The sequence below is a fragment of the Haliotis rubra genome, unplaced genomic scaffold (genome assembly GCF_003918875.1).
Source record: "Haliotis rubra isolate DU_JTF1 unplaced genomic scaffold, ASM391887v1 Scf407, whole genome shotgun sequence".
In the NCBI taxonomy this organism is placed as follows: Eukaryota; Metazoa; Mollusca; class Gastropoda; order Lepetellida; family Haliotidae; genus Haliotis; species Haliotis rubra.
In genome coordinates this window covers 970002-978199 of record NW_025767088.1, presented here as the reverse complement: position 1 = coordinate 978199, position 8198 = coordinate 970002, and the positions used below count along the sequence as shown (strand labels likewise).

Here is an 8198-nt window from a genome sequence, read left to right as displayed (position 1 = left end):
ACTGTTGATAACTAATGACAAGATATTTTATCAGTTCCTGAATAACAAATTTGTGCTATCACCAGAAAGAAGACTTCATGAACTATCATGTCTGAGACTATCCATTATCATGTCTGAGACTAGCCTAGTGGTTAATGCGTTTACTTGTCACGCCGAAGATTTAGGTTCGATTCCCCACATGGGCACAATGTGTGAAGCCTATTTGTGGTGTCCCCCACCGTGATATTGCTGGAATAGTGCTAAAAGCCGCGTAAAACAACACTCACTCACTCACTGAGACTATCCAACGACAGATGGTTCTCTAAAAAACAAACTGTTTTTTATGTTAACAATCCATTTCCAATACGATATATCATAAACTCGTGTAGGTTGATAAAACAAGCATTATTGATTGACTTCAACAATCCTATCTATTGACTATGGAGAATTAAGTGAAATATGTCTACAGCATTGTCTGAACACCTGGTTGTCCTTTTCTCTGCACTCCTCCCTCGTACCAAATAGTGAATTGCGTCAATATTTTAATGAGTATTTGTTCTATAACTTTTTAAAAAAAATTTGAGGTAAATTCTGCAAAAACATCACAGAGTTGGTCTGATGTTTTGACTATGATCAGCGTTTCACTGAGCATTTTATGTTTATTAGTTAATCAAAAACATTTTATACTGGGATGTTAACACAATTCAGGGCCAACCTGTTCTACTTAAAACAATGACTGTAGAGTTAGTTCTGTTTACTCCCACGGCCCCCACACTCCTCCATGTAGTTTGGGGTCACACTTGGGGTCAGGATCAGGGTACCTGGGGGGGGTACTGCTGTTTTCTGGTAGTACTCTAGTCGGTCCAGAAGCTTCTTAACAATGTCTGGTTGTGATGCTGACAAGTCATTGTGTTCATTTGGGTCCTTTGCGATGTCAAACAACCAAAGATTCTTCGCCTGATCATCCTTGTCCACAACCGCCTCCTTACTGAGATGTGGCGGCGGAATCCAGCTACCGTTTCCTGAGGGTGGAGACGGTGTGAGCAAAGACATGGAAGTTGTCTTAAAACTTGCAATGAAACAAGGACTTCTGTTTAAAAGGTCCTTTATTCGATCTACGAGCATGGTAGCCATTACACAGGAGCCAAGGGAGATCACTCTACTGGCATAATTTACATTGATGCTACTTGTTAAGAGTATAAATGCTTATAGTGAACCTTTGTTAGTTATTATCTTAAGTACAGGAACATTTCATCCCAGAAGTCATACATAAACTTTTATTTCATCAGTTTTAAAGCGCTGGAACTGTTCTCCTGAGGTAAGGGAGGTAACTGTCTACAAACGTCCACCCTTGTCAAACTAGCCTGGAATTTCACACCTCAATCATAGCCCAACCAGTGGCTATTTAACTATATCCCCTCTTGGCCAATCAGATTCCTTTATTCATATTAATTACCAAAGTAAATAAAATGGTGGCACTGCCCAAAACAGTATGTTCATTAATCAAGATTGTAATAAAACGTCCTACCTCACAAAGAGCATTAACTTACTACAGCACCTTGACTAAAATCATGTGTACCCCTTTGTCAAGTGTCAAACAAAACAAGTACTAAAATCTGTACTTTATTGAGAAACTGTAATACCAAATAAAACAAATGTTACATTTGACCAAATGGCATTGTGTATCCGTAGTCTCGACACCTGTCACCAGCTACAGTATTAATTGGAGTGAGTTTAGTTTTACGCCGCTTTTAGCAGTATTCCAGTAATATCACAGCAGGAGACAGTAGAAATGGACTTCACACACATTGTGATTATGTGGGGAATCGAAACTGGATCTTTGGCGTGATGAGCGAACACCTAGGCCGCCTACCTACCCTACAGTATTAAGCAGTGAGTGTCCACAAACCTGGACTTCCTGTGATGAGCTTCCAGTCCCCGACTCGTATAGCTGCTCTGATCCGCGTGTCGAAGGTGTTGTTAAAAAAGCTTAGCTCCCTTGGGTTGTGTCAAGATGTCAATGTTGTGTAGGAGCTCCTTCCTCGGACTGGCTCCACCTTCACTGGAACAATGGCAAATTGATGTAAGAATTTCCCTTGTTGTGTAAGGCAAGTAAAACATTGCTGTCATTGTGACATATACTACTGAAGAGACCTCCTTTTTCCAAACATATAAATTGTAAAGCAAAGGTTTCAAATTCATACTTCATAGATGGAAATTTACCCTAACATGTCTAAATTCAACACAGAAATGTAAATCATTTGAACAAGTCAATACCATCAAACAACACACAAACACTCAGCACGTCTCAACATTCAAACAGCTATATGTATGACCTTGCTTGAATGACAATATTAAAATTAAGAAACATTTTATCTTCAAAACAAATCTAATTGGAGCCTAGAACAAACCGTATTTTCAGGGGCTGTGAGGCAATTTGGACTTGCCAATTGATCCTAGCCTTGAGCAGGTCTTGTATTTAATTTATTCTCAAGGCTTTGGGAGATAGACTAGCTCTACGCTATATTTTCTCTGCTATTGTTGTTGTTGATGATGATGATGATGATGATGATGATGATTTGGATAGTTTGCATGTGCTTCCCGGCAACTATGCATATTTCGCATAATTCTACAAGCTCTACTACACTAAATACTAGCATACCTGATGGTCTTCCATTGGTCAAATCCATCCAGAGGCTTTGTTCCATTGGTGTTCCCGCCAGCCACACCCCCACCAATGTTGGGGGAACCAATCAGAGACATGGATCAGTTGATTATTGACAGTTCCTTTGTTCTTCAGCATATCACCATACACAAAACCCACACCATGGAATCCCCCTTCCCATAACGACGCCTTCCACCCCCTTAGTGGCCAGTTGTTTCCCCCTGCGTGGATCTGACCGCCATTGTCTGAAACACGAGTACTTTGTCAGGACAGTCATGAATAATTAGTAGACTCGCATAATTCTACAACATTCTCAAATACAAAACTTCTAGTCTTCAAGCTTAAATAAACCCGCAAACAACCTATGCTTGTCATAAAACTAACGTGATGATCGAGGTGTGTGGGGGGAAAGGGGGTTTAGGCTCTCTAACTTCGTTGTCACATGTCATTGTATCCCATTGTATGAGATCGATGCTCATAGTGTTGATCACTAGATTGTCTGGTTCTAGATTGTTCTGACTCGATTATTTACAGACCGCTACCATACAGCTGGAATATTGTGGAGGGCAGTATTAAGCAACAAACAAAGTCAAACTTAAAGGTCACATGCAACGTAAACACAACTTTGCAGATTCTGATACCTTCGGTTTGGACAAATCATCAAAAATGCAAATTCCAACCGCGCGAAATCGGAGTTCAAACGAATCACTAATTTTCCCCCAGCGATTGGGGGAAAAAGTGGTTTTAACAGCTGCGCTGCGCTCATAGCACTTGCACAGTGAAATAGGTTCGCGCAGCTTGGAAGCGGGTTATCCGGATTATAAGGTCGTGAACAGGAGTAGTCTAATCAAAACAAATAGTAAATGATCTGCTCATTACATAAAAGAACCTTGTTAGGATCTAGATCTACTCAGCTATGTGTCATACAGTGAGGCATTGGACATTTCAAGACGGAAAACCTTCGCTGGCGGTGAATACTCAGTGAAGGCTTTGGTGTGAGCCATTTTTCTAATGTTTTGTTGATATTTCACAGGCGCGAGCTTTTTATATGTTATGACAGTAGATTACCGATTTAACTGTTTATATCATTTCATTTGTCTATTTCACCACACGTTCTTCTTACCGAGTCACTTTCTCAGTTCGATACTTAAAAGCAATGTCATTGTTTAGCGTTGACAGAATTTCTAACTGTGATATAGATATGTCGTTGTCACAGACAAAACTCAATGTCTGTTTTATTGACACCTATGTGTCTGCCTCCCTGTCTGCTAATGACAATATTCAATACACAACTTCGATCACTGACCACATGCAATTTGAACTTAACACCTATCAAGCTATACACCATAAATAAAACGTATTGATTTATGACCCGAGTTGAGTGTACACCCACCCGCTCTGACTGGGTTCGGTATCCCGGCTGCTTCGTTTCTTGGGAAGTAAACGCAAGTACAAAATATTGCACTTTTGATTCGCGATTGTACGCTTATAATTTTGTTTATATGTTTTTTCATAATCAGCAATGTATATTATATGTCATGAATAAGTGATAATTGTGTTTTAATTATGTTTGATTTTTTTGTTGCATGTGACCTTTAACCATAGCCCGTGAAAATCTTTTTCTAGCTAATCTTACTGACCTACTTAAATCTGACCTACTTAAGTCAGAATGGAAGACAAGTTTTATGAGGCTTGAGGGAAATTTAGCTAGACCTACTCAGAGGTTCACATTCAGTCCAAGTCCTGACGTAGATTACAGTAGAAATTCCAAGTTTGAATATAAACTTACCAGTACCTCAGAATTTACTTACCTGTGGAGAAGACAATGAGGGTATTCTCCAGCTGGCCAGTAGCACTGAGAGCTGCAGTGATGTTTCCGATCCTCGTCCATACATGCAGTCATCCCTTGAAGTTGAAAACATGTAAACGATAATCATCTGGGCCCCATTGCACAATGTGATCGTAATATCTATGATGATCATAAGTCGATGCTGAGGTATGTGTGTTACAATCACTTTACTTCCAAGATCGTTTCGTGGAACTGGGCCCTGTATGGTTGTTTTTGTCGACAGCCGGACCATGTGAATAAGAACACACACGGGGTGTCATTCTTGATTTCGACGGTTTTCAAGAAGGTCGATAAATCACTGTAAACCATAAATTTTGACAATCATCTTGCATCACACAGTTGTTAGTGTTTGTTCCTAGACAGTTTTTTGTTTGAAAACGAAAATCGTACACATGCAAATTTCACGTCATACACCAATCATCTTTCAAGAGCGATTCCTTTACAAACAACTATGGTCATAAAGAAGTGCAAGTGGTGATGCACTCTCAAAACATTCACTATTATCATATGAAGATTGGCTGACTAAATTATAAATGAAGTATCACTAATTTTCAATTATAAGAGGTAAGTTTGTCCAACAAACACTGCTTACCTACAGCAAAATGTTCAATATTTTGTCAGATTAACTCTTTTCCTAATGGTGAAGCATACTGCCGATCAAGGAAAGTTAGACAATTACAAGTCATGATATAGCAGACATATTGGTAAAAACAGAGTAGAACCCAAGTCACTCTGTGTGAGGAGAAAGAGGCCATACACTGGACCACCTACTGAATATGTCAGGTTTAACAGTGACTATATTACCGGCAAAAGTGCGCCTGTTCAAGTCTTTGATGTGGCTGTACGGATTCAAATATTTCCCTGGGACCTGCAGAGGTCCGTGCGTAGACTGATAGGCGAGGTACAGGAAAAATGGCTGCAAACAAGAAACAAAAACATGATGAGCCTACAAGAAACTTACCACTGTCAAAGCAGTGGGTGAGTTCAAATTTAACATCACATGAGCTATAAGCCTATTTTAGCTATGAGACCAAGTTAACACATGTACACAAGTATTGTATATACACAAAGTCACACTTGAAAGCAAATTTTAGTTAAAAAATTATAATTAAAACATGTACTATAACAATATCATTTATGTTTTTGGTTGTTGTACCACATTTGATGGCCATCCTCTAAACAGTCTTCAAGGATGACACATGGGCCACATCCTACACATGTCCTTGGTGATTTCTCACGTCAAGGGGATACAGCAACCCTACCTTGGACCACCAGGAGTCCAGATTCCAAATCCCATAAAGCATGTTTGGAACATTATGAGATCCTCCAATACAAATCTGAATGTATTACAACAAGCCCTCCATGAAGAATAGAATACCAAACCACAATGTCAAATTAAATGTCTGATATAGTCAATGAGAAGGGTCTGGGATATTGAAAAATATTGGGTGTTGCCATACTTTTTTCCATGTGTATACTATGAGATGCCAGCAAAATATGCTTGACTATGGGCCTTTTATCACAAGTGAAGCTCCAGTCACAGTTAAAGGCAATCAAGTTAGTGTGTGCAGCAAAACTGGCTGACAAAGTCACCACACATACACTGACGTTAATTTCAAGATTTAAACTGAAATTGAAATGAAATGAAACATTCTCGATGGAACTTGCACCTACTTTGGACTCATCATGATCCTTGATCACACTGATAGCCCTCTCCGTAAACAGATACGTTGAATAGTGGCCGGTCTCATTGAAAACTGGGGTTGTATTGTTATGTAGGTCAAGGCCACAATACATATAATTGGCATCGTGGTTGTCGCAACGATTGTGTGTGAAGTAGTCCTCGCTGCCAGTCAGGTAGCCTGCAAGTTGTTAAGAGTAAGTATACATACATATCCATCACTAGCCACTGCTACAGTGACATACATATCCATCACTAGCCACTGCCACAGTGACATACATATCCATCACTAGCCACTGCTACAATAGTGACATACACATCCATCACTAGCCACAGCTACAGTGACATACATATCCATCACTAGCCACTGCTACAGTGACATACATATCCATTACTAGCCACTGCTACAGTGACATACATATCCATCACTAGCCACTGCAACAGAGACATACATATCCATCACTAGCCACTGCTACAGTGACATACATATCCATCACTAGCCACTGCCACAGTTACATACATATCCATCACTAGCCACTGCTACAGTGACATACATATCCATCACTAGCCACTACTACAATAGTGACATACACATCCATCACTAGCCACTGCAACAGTGACAAACATATACATCACTAGCCACTGCTACAGTGACATACATATCCATCACTAGCCACTGCTACAGTGACATACATATCCATCACTAGCCACTGCCACAGTGACATATATATCCATCAATAGCCACTGCTACAGTGACATACACGTCCATCACTAGCCACTGCTACAGTGACATACATGTCCATCACTAGCCACTGCTACAGTGACATACATATCCCTCACTAGCCACTGCTACAGTGACATACATATCCATCACTAGCCACTGCAACAGTGACATACATATCCATCACTAGCCACTGCAACAGTGACATACATATCCATCACTAGCCACTGCTACAGTGACATACATATCCATCACTAGCCACTGCTGGAGTAGTGACATACATATCCATCACTAGCCACTGCAACAGTGACATACATATCCATCACTAGCCACTGCTACAGTGACATACATAGCGATCACTAGCCACTGCTACAGTGACATACATATCCATCACTAGCCACTGCTACAGTGACATACATATCGATCACTAGCCACTGCTAGAGTAGTGACATACATATCCATCACTAGCCACTGCTACAGTGACATACATATCCATCACTAGCCACTACTACAATAGTGACATACACATCCATCACTAGCCACTGCAACAGTGACATACATATCCATCACTAGCCACTGCTACAGTGACATACATATCCATCACTAGCCACTGCTACAGTGACATACATGTCCATCACTAGCCACTACTACAGTGACATACATGTCCATCACTAGCCACTGCTACAGTAGTCACATACACATCCATCACTAGCCACTGCTACAGTGACATACATATCCATCACTAGCCACTGCCACAGTGACATACAAATCCATCACTAGCCACTGCTACAGTGACATACATATCCATCACAAGCCACTGCTACAGTGACATACATATCCATCACTAGCCACTGCCACAGTGACATACATATCCATCACTAGCCACTGCTACAGTGACATACATATCCATAACTAGCCACTACTACAGTGACATACATATCCATCACTAGCCACTGCCACAGTGACATATATATCCATCAATAGCCACTGCTACAGTGACATACACGTCCATCACTAGCCACTGCTACAGTGACAAACATGTCCATCACTAGCCACAGCTACAGTGACATACATATCCATCACTAGCCACTGCTAGAGTAGTGACATACATATCCATCACTAGCCACTGCAACAGTGACATACATATCCATCACTAGCCACTGCAACAGTGACATACATATCCATCACTGGCCACTGCTACAGTGACATACATGTCCATCACTAGCCACTGCTACAGTGACATACATATCCATCACTAGCCACTGCTACAGTGACATGCATATCCATCACTAGCCACTGCCAC

The 8198-nt window shown here is 40.7% G+C and overlaps 1 pseudogene; it reads right to left on the bottom strand.

Annotated features, from left to right (window-relative positions):
• Nucleotides 1-595: 595 nt before the first annotated feature.
• LOC124287877 overlaps nt 596-8198 on the bottom strand; it is a 36482-nt pseudogene continuing 28879 nt past the window's right edge.